The sequence below is a fragment of the Canis lupus genome, chromosome 2, assembly GCF_011100685.1.
Source record: "Canis lupus familiaris isolate Mischka breed German Shepherd chromosome 2, alternate assembly UU_Cfam_GSD_1.0, whole genome shotgun sequence".
In the NCBI taxonomy this organism is placed as follows: domain Eukaryota; kingdom Metazoa; phylum Chordata; class Mammalia; order Carnivora; family Canidae; genus Canis; species Canis lupus.
Window position 1 is genome coordinate 50,843,670 of NC_049223.1, and position 19,090 is coordinate 50,862,759.

Below are 19,090 nucleotides of genomic sequence, written 5' to 3' on the forward strand. Positions count from 1 at the left end.
GAGACCCGGGATCGAATCCCACGTCGGGCTCCCGGTGCATGGAGCCTGCTTCTCCCTCTGCCTGTGTCTCTGCCTCTCTCTCTCTCTCTCTCTCTCTGTGACTATCATAAATAAATAAAAAAATTAAAAAAAAAAAAATCAAAAAAAAAAAAATAAAAATAGCAGTTAAACAATACACCAACCTTAAGATTTTAGGCAATGGCTAAGATTCATAGTCACGTGACTTAACTGGTTCGGTGTCAGTTACTATTACACCTGGCTGTCCTTTCGTTTCCAAGCAGCCGTAGTTCTACGCTCTCCCACCTCCAGTGCAGGACTGAGTCAGCCTGAGCGCCCTGGTGCTATTTGGGAACCTTCAACTTCTGCTCTTGCCCTAAAGAACTACCTGCGTTCATTCCAGCAGCTCTGCAAGTAGCGAAAATGCTGTGACACTAACCAGACGGTCTTGACCACCTCTGGAGTGATTCCAAGCGTTTTCACTCGCGTCCAGCTCACCCCGGTGAACAATCAATTCTTCGATGGACTTTATGAACTCCTTCCTTTGGATGCAAGCCAAACATTATCTATAGGGCATACGGTTCTTTACTCAAACTTGGCAATAAATGATTATCTCTGGAACACAGACGGAAGGACTGAAGCAAAGGCGTGGGGGACCCAGCGGCTCCTCGGCGCCCCGGCAGGGTTCCGCGCCGCGGAGGCTGGGGGCGGGGAACGGTTTGTTCCGCGTCTCTTACGCTCCTGCTCCCGAACAAGGCCGTCCTGTCTGTTAACGTATTTAAGGCAGTGACTGCAAAAAACTGTGCAATGTTATGGTCGCAGCGCTCTCTGCCATATGTGTTGGTGGAACGCTTAGGAGTCTCGCTCCGCAGTAAACGCAAACCGTGCCAGGCTGGAAGACCGCGGCCCGCGCGGCGAGGTGCAGGGCTGCGGCGCCGGGGCCGGGGGCCGGGGGCCGGGGGCCGGGGGGCCGGGGGGCCGGGGGGCCGGGGGCGCTCCCCGGAACAAAGGCACGATCCTGAGGCCGTTTCGCGGGCCGTCCCCCCTCCCCCCACCCCAGCGCCAGCTTTGTCTCCTCGCGCGTGCGAGGCTGAGACTCGGAGGAGCCCCCGAGCCGGAGGGGCCGGCGTGGGAAGCTGCCCCGGCCGCCGCTGCGGTTTCCTGCAGCGCGACGAGCCCTTAGAGGAAGTGGGAGGGCCGCGCGGGGCTACCTGCAGCCCGCCGAGCGGGGCTGGACCTGAACCCCGCGCCCCCGGGGCCGTCGTGCGCCGGGGCCCAGGCGGCTGGGAGGGCGGGGGGCTCGGCGCCCCGGCTGCGCGGAGGAGCTGGGGTCCCGGCCCAGCTGGGCCTCGCGCGCGCAGCCCCGCCGCCGGGCCCTCCCCGCGCCCCCCGCGCGCCCCCGCCCCGCCCCCGCCTCCGCCCCCGCCGCCCCCGCGCGCCGGCACTGGCTCGCGCAGGCCTCCTGCCCGGCCGTGGGCGGGGGGGCGAAGCCCGCGGGAGGCGCCCCGCCCCGCCCCGCCCCGCCCCTGCCCCGCCGCGCGCAGTCTCTCCCCCTGCCCGCCGGGGCGGTGGCGGTGGCGCTGCTGCTGCCGCGCGGCCTGCGAGGCCGGCACTCCCCTCCGCCCGGCTCCCTGCTCCTCCTTTCTCTCCCTCCCTCCCTCCCCCTCCCCGCCCCTCCCGCCCCTCGCAGGCTCGCCAGCCCGAGCGAAGGTGGCGCGGCGGCGCGGGACGCAGCCTCGGCCCCCGCCGCGGCCCCGCGAGCCCGAGAGGACCCCCGCGCCCCGCCCCCCCGCCCCCCGCGGCCCCCCGCGCCGCCCGGGGGCGCCCCCGCCGCGGCCGCCCGGAGGAAGCGCGAGCCGGGGAGCGAGGGGCCGGCGGCGGGAAGCCGGGAGAGGGAGGAGAGCGCGGCTCGAGGGCCCGCCCGCCGCGGCGCCGAGAGGGACGGACGGACGGACGGACGGCGGCCGGGGACGGGAGGGGCGGGGCGGGGAGGGGCGGGGGCCGCCCGCGAGCTCGCCCGGCCCCTCGGCGGCGGCCCCGGGGCGGCGGCGGGCGGAGGGCGCGGCGGGCGCTGTCGAGACAATAACCCGGAGCCGGAGGCCTAGCGCGGCCGGGACCCCGCGCCCCGCGCCCCCCGCGCCCCCCTGCACCCCCCGGCCCCCGGCCCCCGGCCCGGGCCCGCCGCCGCGGGGACGCACTTGCGCGCCGTGATTCCGGGCGGTGTCACGAGTGAAAAGTTTTTTTTTTGCTTTTTTTTTTTTTTTTTTCCTGCTCGGCGGAGATCCCGGTCGGGCTGGGACGGCCCTGCCCCGCGGCCCCGGAGCGCCGCCCCGCCCCCGCCGCCGCCGCCGGCCGCCGCCCGGGCCCGCCGCACATCCGCTCGGCCGCGGCCCGGGCGCCCCGGGAGGGAGCGGAGCATGGCGGGCGGAGCGGCGGGGGAGCGGCCCTGAGCGGCGCCCCGACAGGTAACTAGCTCCCGCCGCAGCGCCCGAGCCCGAGCCCGAGCCCGAGCCCGGAGCTCCCGGGTCCCCCCGCGCCCCCCGCGCCCCCCGCGCCCCCCGCGCCAGCCCCGAGCCAGCCCCGCGCCAGCCCCGCGCAGCCCCGAGCCGGGTCGGGCGGGAGGCGGCGCCGGCGGCGGAACGGCGGGACCCGGGGCCGGAGACTCGAGACCCCGAGACCCCGAGACCCCGAGACCCGGCGCGGCAGGTCCTCTGTGCCGCCCCGCTCCGCAACGCCGACTTCCCCAAAACCTATACGGTGTGTGCACTTCTGCATCAGGGAAGTTGCTGAACCCGGCAACTTCTGTTTTGGGGGGAAAAAGTTAGGTCCCTGCAGCGAGGGCTTTACCGTCGTTGAGATGGCTGCCGCAGTTGTGGGTCCTGCTACCGGCTATGGGACTTTTGCCTTAATTTTTGTCTATTTTATTTTATTTTATTTTATTTTATTTTATTTTATTTACTTTATTTTATTTTATTGATTTAATTTTACTTTATTTTATTTTTTTATTTAATTCAATTTTACTTTATTTTATCTTATTTATTTTTTATTTACTTTAATTTTACTTTATTACTTTATTTTACTTTAATTTATTACCTGTATTTTATTTTACTTTATTATTTTTTATTTTATTTTACTTTATTTTATTTTATTTTACTTATTTTATTACCTTTTATTTTACTTTATTACCTTTTTTATTTTACTTTATTATTTTTTATTTTATCTTTATTATTTTATTTTACTTTTATTTTACTTTATTACCTTTATTTTATTTTACTTTATTATTTATCTTTATTATTTTATTTTATTTTACTTTATTTCATTTTATTTTACTTTATTTTACTTCATTCTATTTTTCTAGTTGCAACCTTTAGAAACGTCTTTGGTTGGATTTTTATCCACAGACTTTGCCCTTCTGAGTCTTCCCTGTTGTGTTGTTTTTTGTAAATTTTAGGTGAGTGATCTGTTTCTCCAGTTAAGTGGCTCCTTTCAGACATTTACAACCCTAATGATACTTGTTTGGTCAATGAATCGAAAGCAAGTTTTCTGCTCAATGTTTCTTGTTAACTGACCTAGGAAGGAGAAGGAGAGAGTGAGCGTTAAGGTCGCCCAGCCTTGTAGTGAAAAAAGAAAAAACAAAAAACAAAAATACAGCCGTGAGTAGTTTGATCTGTTAAGACTTCTCTGCAGTTGAGAACAGAATGTATAGAGAGGGAAGTGAAATGCTTAAAGGGATCGTTGTGGGAGTCGTATTGATTATAACAAACATCTGTCCCTTTAGAATAGTACTTTCCTTACGTCTCTGTAGGTTTTAGGTTTTGGTCCTAAGGTTTTGGCTGGTTCTGTCTAATAAGCCACAGGGACCTCCTGTGGGGGCAGGAATTAGTGAAGCACGGGAGACAGCCCACCAGTCGGAGTTATAAACACTTCTGAGCCAATCGGTAGTCTTTGTAGAAAAAACTACTTTGCTCACAACAAACACAAATAGCTTTTTTAATCGGTATTTTAGTGTGTCTTAATTTTTTTTTTCTCTCAGTACTTTGGTAAAGTAGGTGAAACCTAATACTGTGCTTTTGAATAAATGTTAAAGAAGTGTGGCATCCTTTGGTAGGTATATCCTAACTATAAATTAATATTTACTTTGCTCGTGCTACCCTATGAAAAATAGTTGGCATTCTTTAGTTCAGAGAAAAGATAACTTTTGAAGAGCAGGATCAAATTATTTCACAGCTTGTTTGTTGTTAGGTGAACTGCATTTCAAAATGAGAGTCTTTCCACTCTTACGGTATATTGTCTTGATTCCCCCCCCCCCCCCCCAGAGTGTAGTCCTTGGAGATATTTTTAGAAATTTATTGTTTGTTTGTGTTGTTAAGATTGTGGACCTTCAAGTCATTCCTGTTAAGTCAGAGTAGCTTTATGAAGGAATTTAAAGCGTATAGGTGATCTGCTTTATGACTTGGGTAAGTAATATTAAGCAACGAAAGAGGTTATTCTTGGGCATCTAAAAGAGCAGAACAAAATAAATGGCATTGAACTTCAGTTTCCTTATATGGCTTATACTTGGCCTCAGAGCAGCAGAGCCTTAATAGAACAAGTCTTTTATAAAGAATTATCACTTTGTGAAGATGTTTCTCTGCTTTAGTAAATTTTACAAGTGAAAAGTATTGTAGCACTTGAAAATGACTGCTTAAGTCCATTTATAAAGTTCTTGATTTTTTTTTTTTTTTTTAAAGGATCAGTAGTGTATTTAGATGGGGACAGCACACTTTACAAATGGGAAATGTTCACCTTTGTAGAACCTTTGTTTCCTTTTGTACCACCAAGGCAAAATTTACTTTGTGGTTTACTTAGAATTTTGTTACTTCAGTACCGGATTAACTTAATCAATTTTAGGCTTTATATTATTGTCAGACTATACATATTTTCAGGCCTTGTTTAAAATGTGACCATGGGGTTTGAAAAGAGGTTAAGAAAGACGTAATCAGAATATTCAAGTGGCTTTACATTTTGGGTATTCTTTTTAGCATTATATGGGGTTTTTTTAGATTAAATTGGTAAATCTAGAGTACTTCCAAAGCTTTTGTTTACATTGCACAAAATACATATTTAATGGCACTATTTACGGAAGGTACTTAGGAGTTTTCAATGGTGATAAACTTAATCCAGCAGCTAATTAATTCAAATATTATGTTATGAAGTTCACCTGCTGTTTGAGATCGAGCATTTGCAAACTTTTCGTGTCTGAAAAGCTTACGGTGGTTCAAAAAAGGAAACCCGGTTTTTATTGCATGCTATTTCTTAATGAAGTGGTAGCTGTAGTTAGAGACATTTTACATATATCATTGATAAATCTCTAAATTGATAAATTCCCCTCTTTTAGCGACTCTAAGGTACTAAACAATACCTTACTTTAAGAAACACTTTAAAATTTCAGAAAGTTAGGTGCATGTTTCAGCATTTATTTTAAATAATTGCTTATAGAGAACATAATCAAGAGTTTAAGCTGTTTCGTCTTAGAAATAGATTATGGCAGTGTTTGCAACATATTTGGGTTTGTGCAGAATTTTAGTGATGTTGGATAGCAAAGTAGTTTCTTTTTTGTGAGGGCTACCTAGATTCTCTTTAAAGGCACTGTTGCTTGAAGTTTTTGTTTTGACTCTTTCTCTTGCCTATTTCCCTATTAGATTTTTTTCCCCCCCGGGAACACCTGTGTTGTAGATTCTAAAGAGGTCTTTATTTTTTTCTGTCCTGACAACATAAATTGTACTTGTGCTTTGCTGGTCAAAATAGTTTGCTCAGTTTTTGCATGCATGCTGTTTGCTTTTGCCATAGAAATATATATGTGGATTATGCCTGATAATACTTTTGAATTTTGTAAGGAAGGAGCTCAGCACTTCTGCCTTCAAGTTTTCTTTGATTGACTCTGCATCTTTTGTTTCTTTCATGGTGCCTTTCATCATTAACTCGAACCGTACTACACCCATTTTTCAGATTTACGTTTAGCGTTTGCCTCTGTTTTCTAATCGTAAAAAAGGAATCTAGCTATTGTTAGACATTGTCTTCTAATTTCTTTAGCTTCCTATTTTTATAGTTTGCTTTATTTACTTCCTCTATTTTCTTCATGGTCAGCTGTTGTTTCTTGATTGTATGTTGCCCTTCCCTTCTTTTCTGAACTTTTGAGACCATGCTCATCACCTAAAAAGACTCTTTACAACATAAATAGAAAAAAATTATTTGCCCCATTTAATTATAAATACCCTTTTTTTTTGCATTCCCACTCAGTTTACATGCCAGTATTGTAAGCTGCTACTCATTAATATATTTTGTTTTTATTTATGCTTCCTGAACTCTTTTTTTTTTTTTTTAATATCCCCAGAATTACTTCTGTTAAGATCAGGTTTTTACATACTAATTTTATTAATAAGACTCTCTATAAACCCCTATGCCTTGTTTTATTATGCTTTTGACTTCTTAAGGTTTTGACACAAACATCTCTCTGTATATTTCTTCATTTTGTCATTTTCCTTTTTGTCCTACCTCTCAAGGTAGGTGTCTTTTCTATCGGCGTCCCTAAAATTTTGAAATTGCCTTCCTTTGTTTTTATGAAATAAGCACAGTGGAACTGTGTCACTCACTTTATTCTTGTCACTTGAAATTTTGTTTCAGGTACTATTGGATGAAGGCCTTGCCAGGATTAAGAAGTGGTAGTGTGTAAGACAATAGAAAAGATCATCTAAAAATTAATAAAAGACTTTATGTGGAGAATATCTATGATTTTAGGTATATAGAATGTAGTAGAAAAAGTAGAAAATAATCAAAAGACAAGTAATCAAAATGGGTGTAATAACATCTGGGGACGTCAGCTCTGTGGACATCCTTATTCAGAACCTATTTACTTTTGTACATATTGAGTGGTTTCCGGTCTTTTTTTCTGTACCAGAAGAGTTGAGAAGGGCACTATGACAGCATCCTTAAGTTCCCAGAAGGGAGTAGGATAATGGAAAGAACACTGAATAACTTAGGCAGTAGAGTAGTCTTGGGCAACTTGCTTTGGGTCAGTGTGCCTTATACATTTCATCTGTCTTTAGGAGAAATTACTCTTTATAGCATAATAATATAATTACAAGTAATAGTAGACCTAAGGCAACTATTCCAAACGTTTTGGTGTTAGGATGCCTTTATACTCTTAAAATTACTAAGAACCCCACAGAGCTTTGGTTTATGTGGATTATATTTATTTTACTTCCTGTACTACAGAATTTTTAAATATCAATTGGTTTGTTCAAAAAAACATAAATCATTGCATGTTATAAACAAAACAACTATTTTTCAAAACAATTCTTAGCAAAAAGAGGGACATTGTTGAATATTTTTCCAAGGCTTTTATGTCTGGTTAAATAGAAACAGCTTAATTCTCATATCTACATTTATTTATTTATTTTAAAGTTTTGATTTATTTATTCATGAGAGAGAGAGAGAGAGAGAGAGGCAGAGACACAGGCAGAGGGAGAAGCAGGCTCCATGCAGGGAGCCTGACCTGGGACTCAATCCCGGGTCTCTAGGATCATGCTCTGGGCCAAAGGCGGCGCTAAACCACTGAGCCACCCGGGCTGCCCACCACACCAAAATTTCTTAAAGGATATATAGCTGCGGTGTCAGATTGGATACTGTATCAGTGAATTTTTCATTCTTGTTACCTGATAATCCATTGGTTTATTTTGCACTTTGAATGAATCTTTTACCTGTTCATGATTTTCTGACATCATATAATGGTGGTTTGAGAAATGTTGGTTCATTGAGTTATACGTTTTCCAAATGTTGATGCATTTCTTTTAGGTAGTAGCAAACAAAAGAAAAAAATTGTTAACATCACCACTAATTTCATCAAAAAACTCTTTAGTATTGTGAAGCTGTCAAGTTCAGAGTGACAGATAAACATTTCCCACATTTCTAAATTTTCACTAGGAGGTTTAAATATTAATCATTGGTAACAAATACTGTTAGTGTTTTTTCCTTGAAGTTGCAGGTGTACTTGGTTTATTTTTTAGAGAAGGTCTCCCGAATTCCTAAGTCTATAAGCATAGTTTGTCATTTGTTCTTTTAGGTCGAAATGATGTTTTATGAGAAAAAGCTTAAGTTAGCTCATTTGAAGTAATTACAGAGGTGCTTTTCCTCAACATCGCCATTCTTTCACATTAAATGTGAAAAAGACAGTATTGAGTTCAGATTTAATAAAACTATTTTATACTGTTTTATTAAAGAAATCAGGTGAAAGTGACATTTAAAAAGAGATCTGGGAATGACTACAGAGAATAAACTGATGCTTACTGGAGGGGAGGGGAGCAAGGGATGGGTTAAACAGGTGATGGGTATTAAGGAGGACACTTAGGATGAACACCGGATGTTGTAAGTGATGAATTGCTAAATTCTACACTTGAAACTCATATTGCACTTGTACATTAACTAGCTGGAACTTGAATAAAAACTTCAAGGGGGGAAAAAAGAAATCTGGGAATATGCAGTGATGCTCATGTAGCTCAATGCCAGTGCTTTTGCACTAAGGTGTTAGCAATTTTACCTACCATTTTTTTTGCACCATTGCTGTTAGTATAATGGGAAAGGGCAAATGATGTTTCAGTATTATTATGAAAACCGTTTTGATCTTGAAGACTCTTTGAAACATCTGAGGACTTCTAAGGCCCTAGGAGCACACTTGGCACTTTAAAAACTTGGATGTTGGGATTTAGAGAGCTTTCATTACTTTGATTTTGTGTGTGAGTGTGCGTGTGTGTGTGTGTCTTGTATTACATTCTGAAAGAATCCTGAGGCTTGATATTTTAGCTCACCAATTTGGTCTTCACTTCTTTTCAATTACTTTATTTGGTGGGGAGGATAGAGTTTCTGTGAACTCTTTTTCACAGGAGTTGATTTTTTTGTTGGTTTTTTTGAGAGAGTGAGCAGTGGTGGGGCAGGGGAGGGCGGGCAGTGGGTACAGAGGGAGAGAGAGAATCTTTTTTTTTTTTTTTTTTAGGGAGAGAGAATCTTGAGCAAGTTCCACGCTCAGTGAAGAGCTGGATGCGGGGCTTGATCTCACGACCCTGAGATCATACCTGACCTGAAATCAAGAGTCAGGTGCTTAACCAGCTGAGCCACCCAGGTGCCCCATAGGAGTTGATTTTTAATTTTTAGCTGTATTTTTGGTTTACTTGTAACCTGTTGAATCTCTGAGATAAAACTTTTACATTGTTTTCTGTTTCCTCTCTTAGCAGTATGGGAGATTTGATCATACTGTGCTTGATGTATCTATCATGCTTCTGGTTTTTCCTCAAATGTTAGATTTTTTCATTGTGGTTAAAGCTTTGTACCGCGGTCCAGATTGTATGGCATTTGTCATTTCATGGTACTCTCCCAGCCCATGTGCATCCCTGTTGTTCTGGCTTTGGTATATTTATTTACTTAATGGCTTTCTCCTTTAGGGTATGTGGGTAGCTTGTCCTCTTACACGTGTTTCCTTTCCCTCAGGGAATAATATTCCCCTATTTTCACAGTTATACTGACCGAGTGTCAGAAATCCCGCAGTACAAAGTGCTTGCTGGAGGCCTTAACTGTGCAGCTGTTCTATGGTTTTATTACCTGGCTGACTGCCCAGGACACACTTCTCCCAATCCTTATTGCTAAGAAAACTTAACTCTTTTTGGAGATCCTACTTTGTTTTGTATATTTGATTCTTCAGATGTGTGTTGTGTTGTCGTCATTTCCCACCTTCCCCCACTCCCATTCAGTTTTGATTCTCAACAAATGCCATTCTGTGTTATTATCTGTAAATATAATCCTCTCTGGCAATGCTGTAGATTTTTTGTAATTCTTCTTTCATATTTAAAAGTTTGAAATAATGACAAATATACAGAAAAGTTGTAAGCATAGTACCAAAAGAAGCATAGTACGAAAAACTTTTTGTCCCTGACCTATATGACAGTAAGTTGCCCTCCTTACCGATACTCTGTTACCCCCAAATACTTTAATGTTTATTTCCTACAAGTAGGGACATTATCCTGTGTAATGACATTATAACTATCAAAACTAGGAAGTTAACAAAGAATACTTAACCTAAATCTCACCAGTGTCCCCATGTCTTTTAGAGCAAAAAGATCCACATGAGAATCTTGCATTACATTTAGTTGTCATGTCTTTCAATCTGAACAATGTCTGTGTTCACTTTCAAGGACCTTATTACAGATTACAGATCTAGTTATTTCATAGAATATCCCTTAATTGTATTTCCGTGACATTGTTATGATTTGATCTTTAATTAGATTTATATTTTTATGATTAGATCTTCAACAGGGTTATTGTGGAGTGATGCTGCATTCTTCTCATTGCATCTTATCAGGTCGTAGGCAATTTCAGTTGTCCCCATTATTGGTGATAATCGTTGATTATGCAATTATGGTTGTAACTACCAGATACCTCTTTATGCCAAGGTATTCTTTCCTCATTTGTAATTAACACGTATTTTTGGGGAAGGTAATTTGGGACTATGTAAACATTTTCTTTATTTTTAACTTATTCATATATTTACATCTATATAAACTCATAGTTAGCTATTACATCCGTTGGGTTATAATCCATTATTATTCATTTTGATACTCAAATTTTTGTGGATTTGGCTAGTGAGAACCCCTTCCAGCTGACTTAATTTCTGTTTTCTTTTTGATACAGCTCTTCCTCCTTGAGCACTTCTTGTATCCAGCACAAAATGGTGTTCAGAGTTACCGTTAAATTTGTTCTAGTCATTTTTAGCGGAAAATGGTACTTAGAAGCCAAGATCTGGGTTCTTCTTGTCTTTGTTGTTCTTGGGGTATCTGCTGCACTCAGGCCTCCCTAGGATATAAAGCTAAGGGATATTTTTATTTGCACACAAGTACACATTCACATGTATGAGTATATTTCAATAAATACAGAATGGTTTCTCAGTAATACGTCTGATTTTTTTTTTAATTTTTTATTTATTTATGATAGTCACACAGGAGAGAGAGAGAGGCAGAGACACAGGCAGAGGGAGAAGCAGGCTCCATGCACCGGGAGGACCGATGTGGGACTCGATCCCGGGTCTCCAGGATCGCGCCCTGGGCCAAAGGCAGGCGCCAAACCGCTGCGCCACCCAGGGATCCCAATACATCTGATTTTAATTCAGCACCACATGGTTCATTCTCATGATTTCCCTTTGTATAGTTATAATTTATCTTTGACAGTGAGAACTAGTTTTGTTTCTGTACTTTTTTTGGTGAGGGAGATGAGGCAAACGTTTGTTCAGACAGACATATTCAGACAGAAGTCAAATCCCTGTAGTCAAATTAATTTTCAAAGTATTTCTAAAGGGATACAATTCTAAAATGTAATATTTGGTACAATACATTTTGGTGAAGTATTTCATTCCTTAGCAATCCCAGGTTATCATGTGAAAGGCGGATGAATGGTGGATGGAAAGAATCAGTACTCTTAATGGATAAATCCTTGTGGAGGTAATGTGGGAGCTCAATTTTAGTTGCATGCAGTGATTTTGATGTAACTCTGTTTTTCCATGTTTAGGTTATATTGTTTGTGTGATTCCTAAGTTTGGCGTATGTATCTTTCTTCCTGTATCTTTCTTCCTGATAATGATGTCCTTAGAATTTCAAACCTTAGGCTAAATCTAAGGTCTGGAGGGATGGGTGGGGATGGGATTGTTTCATTTGTATTAGGACCAGTGTAAGAAACCTGTAATCTCCCTTGCCAAGGCTGTTGCTTAGCCTAGAAGAAGTTGGTTGACTTCCCCAACCCTGGAGATTTTGAAGTGATTTAAGAAGTATACTGGGATACCTTACTGTGACTAGAATTAAGATTTGCTCTCCATCTTCTAGGAAAAGATAAGGATCCTGGCAGCAGCAAATGGATTCTTTGGGTGCCCTGTTAATCTCTGGGGACCTCAAAAGATTTTAATTATCCTGAAAGTAACTGCAGAATAACAGAGACTGTGTATAGTAGCTACACTTTGATTTGTCAGAGATACTTGATATCAGCACATGGTTTCTTGTCTGCTCTTTTGAAAACCATCCCCAAGCCAGAAACCCTGGGAGTCTTCTTGCTGACCTTACTCATTGAAATCAATACTACTTCTATCAGTTCTTTGTGAAGTATTTATAGACTGAGATATTTTAGGGTAGGCTAGAGGGCTGGATAAGGTACAAGTAGACGAGGCTTTGGTAGGCAAACGGCTAAAACAATTATGTTAATTTTTTTCTGGTTATAAAAATTCAAGTACAAAAATATATAGCAAATGAAAAATTTCCACAATCCCATCTGTCTCAGATACTCTTATCAGTGCGTTGTGTATTCTTCTGAATACTTCAGTATGTAGTCCATCGTATCAGTGTGCATGTGTATATGCATGTGTCGGTATTTTTAAATATAAATGGGAGATATATTTCAAGTATATATAAGGAGATCTAGTAGATGTGTTTGTGTGTTAATTAGTGTTATGGTTGTTTGTAGGTCGTTATACATGACACTGCTGTATAGAATATATGTTTATTCTTATACTTTATGCACATAAATGTTTGCACTTTTATATGATTCTGTTCTGTTGGATAAATACCCAAAGTGCATTTGCTATGTGTATAATTCAGAATGATTGATAGGAGCAAATTCTCTCTCTGAAGATTTTTATCAATTTATACTTTCACAAGTAGTATGTAAGAGTATCTTTCTAAGTGCATTCTTGAACAAATTGGATATAAGCTGTCTTAAAGTACTTGTGCAAATCTGAGGCAGGTAGTAAGGTATATAATACGTAAGAACATAGGCTTTGGAGTTAGGTTGCCTGGGCTTAAATCTATTCCTTACTAACTGTGACGTTAGCAAGTTCATTGTAAGAATTCTTTTAGGAATATTACATTTTTGTGTGCCTTTTATGTTCCATATGGATTTAATTGGTTTGTTTCTTATATGCTGCTTTGGTTATATAGAAGTTCAAATTTTAATATAGTCAAGTTAATCAATTTTATGCATTTTTGGATTTAATGATATTCTTGGAAAGGATTTGTGCCAAGATTATAAACATATAATAACCTAAGTTTTTGGCTTAAGGAGTGAAATAATCATCTGGATTTATTTTAGAATATTTCTATCTACTATTACCATTTGTTGGGTAAATCATTTTACCTCTAAAATTCTATCTTTATCAATAGTAAAGTTCCAAATATACTTAATCTATGTCAAGAGTTTTCTTTGCTTTTTATTATGATAATACTATGCTGTCTTGATTTTTTTATTCATTTTAGTATGCTTAATATCAGAAAGTTGTGACTTATCACCCTGTTTTGCACCCAGGTGCCCCTATTTTGTTTTTAAATATTGATTTATTTGAGAAGAGAGAGACCGTGTGTGTGCATGCATGTGGTGGGGAGGGGCAGAGGCAGAGGGAGAGGGAGAGAGAAACCCCAGCAGACCCCAAGCTGAGCATGGGGCCCAACCTGACCTAACGACCCTGAGATCGTGACCTGAGCCAAAATCAAGAGTAATATGTTCAGCAGACAGAGCCACCCAGGCCCCTATCACTCTACTTTGAAAATAATTTTCCAGGTGGACTTGAATCATTCTTACCAACTTCTAAATACTTGTTGGTATGCTGGGAATGCTTTGAATTCATAGATTAATTTAGGAACTAGTTGATACCTCTAAAATAGCATATGCCTTTTATGTGAACATAAGTTTTCCACTTAATAGTTTACACCTTTCAGTGGCATTTATGATTTTCTTCTTACAGTTTATGCCTCTCAGTGGCGTTTATAGTATGTATATTTCTTGTAATTATAAAGAAATGTGTATATTTTTTGCTGTGTTTATTTCCACAAACTTAATGGAGGGAGGGTGAGAGCTGTTGCTGTAATGAATGGGGCTATTTCATTGATTGTATTCTTACCTGGATGCTCCATGCAGGGAGCCAGACGTGGGGCTCGATCCTGGGACTTGATCCTGGGACTCCAGGATCATGCCCTGTACCAAAGGCAGGCACCAAACCACTGAGCCACCCAGGGATCCCCTGGATATTTAAATAGAGGAAGGGGATTGATTTTTCATATGTATTACCTGCTGTATTCTGAAGACTTGAAACCCATATTTTTAACTACAAAATCTTTTTGAAGTTTTTATTTAAATTCCAGTTAGTTAACATATTAGTTTTAGGTGTGCAGTGTAGAGACTCAGTGCTGCCATACATCACCCTGTGCTCATCACCACACATGCCCTCCTTAACCCCCATCACCTCTTTTACCATCCCCCCATCCACCTCCCTTCTGGGAACTATCAGTTTGTTTTCTATTAACTACAAAATTCTTCCCTCAATTTCCTTACCTTGCCTGAGACCCTCCACCACTGCTAGGGTAGCAGTCTGATTTATTTAATCTTCATTAATGGGACAGGTTATTTTTATTGCTGCCCAGGACCTTCCATTTAATCATACTGTATTTGCTTTTTTTAAATTTATTTTTATTTTTTATTTTTATCTTTATTTTTATTTATTCATAGAGACACAGCTAGAGAGAGAGGCAGAGACACAGGCAGAGGGAGAAGCAGGCAACATGCAGGGAGCCCGATGTGGGACTCGATCCTGGGTCTCCAGGATCACGCCCTGGGCTGCAGGTGGCGCTAAACTGCTGTGCCACCGGGGCTGCCCTGCCCTTTTTTTTTTTTTTTTTTTTTTTTAAGCATTGTCTGGTTGTGGGAATGGGAAGGAGAAAAAGATAATTTTCTAAACTGAATGTCATTTGTTAGAGAAGTAAAAATTCTTGGCTGATTTAAGTAAAAGTTGGTATCTTCTACTACAGTTCTGCCCCTTAATTGCCTCTTGAAGATGTTTTCAGTAATACTAGAATGGCTTCATGAACCTTTTTGTTTCTTGACTGATTTTGGTTTATCTCTGGAAAAAAAAATTCCAATTATAAACATTTTCCTTGAATTGCTTAGTACTTAGTATGATGCACAGTAATAATCATGTATACCAATAGATAGCAGTTATTTCGGTCCTTTATTTGATTAAAATAGTAAACTCTGTCTCTCTTTTTAAAAGATTTTATTTATTTTTTCATGAGAGAGAGAGGCAGAGAGACAGGCAGAGGGAGAAGCAGGCTCCATGTAGAGAGCCTGATGCGGGATTCGATCCCAGGACCCCCGGGATCACGCCCAAGCCAAAGGCAGATGCTCAACCACTGAGCCAGCTGGGCGTCCCTACAGTAAACTCAGCAAACTCTCTACTTAAGTTCATGCACATATTTTTGTCAGTTTACATGGTTTCACTGGCCTTGACCTTATCCTTCCTGTAATATGATTAATAGATAATTTGCTGTGAATGAAAGATAGGTTCCCCAGAATGCTGATACTTTTCTCATAATCAATGGATTTTACCTCTGAAAGTGACTTAGAAAATAGTCCAGTCTAGATAACCACCCTATCTTTTTTTTAATAATTAGTAGAAAAGGAAACTATTGGCCCAGATGGGGAAGTGAAATGTTAGAGGTCATTTAGTTTGTTAGTGATGTAAATGAGGTTAGAAAAATAAATTCAGTTTTCCTCTCATTTCTTATTTAAAATCATTTAGTCAATATATAATACATCATTAATTTCGGATGTTGGTTTTTCTCTTACACCAACCTTCCCTAGGTAGTTTCTGAAGTATACATTTTCTTTGGCACTGTTTTTTTTGTGCCAGATGTTTATTTTTTACTTTTTACTTTTCACTCCTCCCCAGATGTATTGAAATGTCATTGCCATATGCATTGTCTAAGTTTATGGTGTACAGTGTGTTGATTTGATACACATGTATTGCAGTATGATCACCTCCACTGTATTTGGGGATACCTTCATCATATCTAAGCACATGATTACTTTTTTCTTGGCAATTTTTGAGTATATAACACTGTATTAACAATCCATCACAATGCTAATCCATCACATTATATCCTCAAAAGTGTACTTAGTTTCCCCCTCAGACCCATACTTCTAACTGGAAGCTAGAATAACAATATTTTCCAAATATTTTTAACAGTTGTTACAGAAAGGGACCCCTGGGTGGCTCAGTGGTTGAGCATCTGCCTTCTGCTCAGGGCATGATCCTGGGGTCCCGGGATCGAGTCCCACATGGGCTCCCTGCGTGGAGCCTGCTTCTCCCTCTGCCTGTGTCTCTGCCTTTCTCTCTCTCCATCTCTTGTGAATAAATATATAAAATCTTTAAAAAAACAATAGTTGTTACGGAAGAAGTTCTGGGGTCATGTAAATGACGAAACCTTGGAGTAATAAGCCCATCCCCCCATTCCCAGCCCCCACCTTTGGCAGATTCCCATCTGTCACAGATGATCATTTTTAAATTTAGAAATAAATGGAATTCAGTTCGGTTTACAAAAAAAAAAAAAATTGACATAAATATTCGAGCCAAGAGGATCAATGGAAAGATTTATCCTAAAGTAGTACATAATTTGTAATCACAAAGTTAAAAAAAAACAAACCTTTTAAAGATTTTATTTGAGAGAGCGTGTACGTGAGCTAGCTGGGAGAAGCAGGCTCCCCTCTGAGCAGGGAGCCCAACAGGGGCTGGATCCCAAGACCCCCAGATCACGACCTGAGCTGAAGGCAGGTGCCCAACTGACTGAGCCAGCCCCTATCACCTCAAATTTTAAAAAACATTACTTTTTGAGTAGTTTCAGATTTCAGGAAAATTGAAAAGGAAGTATGAAGTTCCCATGTATTCTACTCCATTCCTGTTTATCCTTTAGTTAACTTATGTTTGTTACAGTTTGTGAACTCATAGTTTACATTAGGGTTTACTCTTTCTGATATACATTCTGTGAGTTTTGACTAATGTGCAAGGACTTGTGTCCACTGTTATTAGTGATAGCATTGCAGACGGTTTATGGGTAAGTGAAATTAATGACAGCAGCCTTGTAAAGGATGAGAGAGAAGAACTGGGGATATTCTAAGAGTTCTCTTAGGATACTTGGCATTACTTGAGAAGACTGAGTTACCTTTTACTGGCATATATGTGGGAATAACTACAGAATGTAAAATCACCCATACTGAATATTTGGAAGCTGACTTTTAAAGAAATTATAAACTTTTGGTGATTCATGTCTAGTTTCTGGAAAAATAATGTTTAAATGTTGACCTGTTTCATTTCTCAGAAACAGGCAGGCACAATTATAGATGAAAGTGGGAGCATTCCCATCACTAAATTTTTTAATGATTATTCTACAACTCCTATTTGGCTTCTTTCTACACATTGTCATCCATCAAGTCCAACTCAAGTACCATTGTTTCCATTGAAGGTTCCTCAGGTATTTAAGTCTTCCCTTCTTTGGATTTATGACTTACAATTTTTTTTTGATTGTGGTAAAATACATACAACAAAATTTACTGCACTAACCATTTTTAAGTGTACAGCTTGATATTAAGTACATATTGTTGTGCATTAATCACCAGTGTCCGTCTTCAGAACTCTTCATTTTGCAAAATTGCAGCTCTGTGTGCATTAAACAATAACTTCCCCTTCCTTCCCTCTTCTTCCCAGCCATTGGCAACCCACTATTATACTTTCTGTCTCAGTGATTTTGTCTAGTTTAAGTGCCTCATAAAAATGGAATCATACAATGTTTGTCCTTTTGTGTCTGGCTTGTTTTACTTAGCATAATGTTCTCAAAGTTCATGTTGTAGCAGATGCACAGTTTCCTTTTTAAGGCTGAATGTTCTATTGTATATACTACATTTTGCCTAACTATTCATCCGTCAATGGGCACTTGGGTTGCTTCCACATTTTAGCTATTGTAAATAATGCTGCCGTAAAAATGCGTATCTCTTTGAGACCCCACTTTTAAATCTTTGGGTTATATATGGAGAAATGGAATTGCTGGGTTATATGACAATTTATTTTTTTGGGGGGAACTGTTATACTGTTTTTCACAGTGGCCACCAATAGTGCACAAGGAGTCAAATTTCAACATATCCTTGGCAACACTTATTTTCTGTTATTTTTATTTTTGTTTTGGAAAGTAGTCATCCTCATGGGTATGAGGTGGTATCTCATTGTGGTTGTTTTTTTAAGTAATCTCTACACCTGTTGTGGGGCTCAAACTCATAACCTGGAGATCAAGAGTCATATGCTCTACCAACTGAGCCAGCCGGGTGCGCCTCTCATTATAGGTTTGATTTCCTTTTCCCTAATGATGAATGATAGGAACATCTTTTCACGTACTTATGGGCCATAAGCACTTTTCATGTGCTTATTTTACGTCTTTGGAGAAATGTCTGTTCAAGCCCTTGGTCCATTTTTGAATCAGGTTGTTTTGTTGTTGAACTTTATTTATTTTTTTTAAAAGATTTTTTATTTATTTATTCATAGAGACAGAGAGACACAGAGAGAGGCAGAGACATAGGGAGAGGGAGAAGCAGGCTCCATGCTGGGAGCCCGACGTGGGACTCCATCTAGGGTCTCCAGGATCACGCCCTAGGCTGCAGGCGGCGCTAAACCGCTGCGCCACCAGGGCTGCCCTGTTGTTGAACTTTAGGAGTTCTCTGTACCCTGGATATTAATCCTGTACCAGATACATGATTTGCACATATATTCTCCTGTTTTGTGGTTTGTTTTTTTTTTACCCTGTTGATAGTGGCTTGTTGTACAGATTTTAAAATATTTTTTATTTTAAAATTTTAATGAAATCTAATTTGTCTAATTTTTCTTTTGTTGCTTCTGCCTTTGGTGTTGTCATCAAGAACTCATTGCCAAATCCAGTGTCCTGGAGGTTTCCACTATGTTTTCTTTGAGGAGTTTTAGTATGGATTTAGAACTTAAAAAAAAAAAAGAAAGATTTTAGGGGGATCCCTGGGTGGCTCAGTGGTTTGGCGCCTGCCTTTGGCCCAGGGCACGGTCCTGGAGTCCCGGGATCGAGTCCCACATCAGGCTCCCGGCATGGAGCCTGCTTCTCCCTCCTCCTGTCTCTGCCTCTCTCTCTCTCTCTGTCTATCATAAATAAATAAATAAACAAACAAACAAATAAATAAATAATCTTTAAAA

At 41.2% G+C, this 19,090-nt stretch overlaps 1 protein-coding gene across 2 annotated transcripts in view; it reads left to right on the forward strand.

The window, feature by feature from the left end:
- Positions 1–894: 894 nt before the first annotated feature.
- ERBIN (erbb2 interacting protein) overlaps positions 895–19,090 on the forward strand; it is a 118,739-nt gene continuing 100,543 nt past the window's right edge. Inside the window, exon 1 of one of the 2 annotated variants that reach the window (XM_038530715.1) lies at positions 895–916. The gene's annotated coding sequence lies outside the window, so the exon portion shown is untranslated. Of the gene's footprint in view, positions 917–2,368; positions 2,463–19,090 lie in introns of those variants that run through there. The other variant, XM_038530714.1, reaches the window with a different exon arrangement.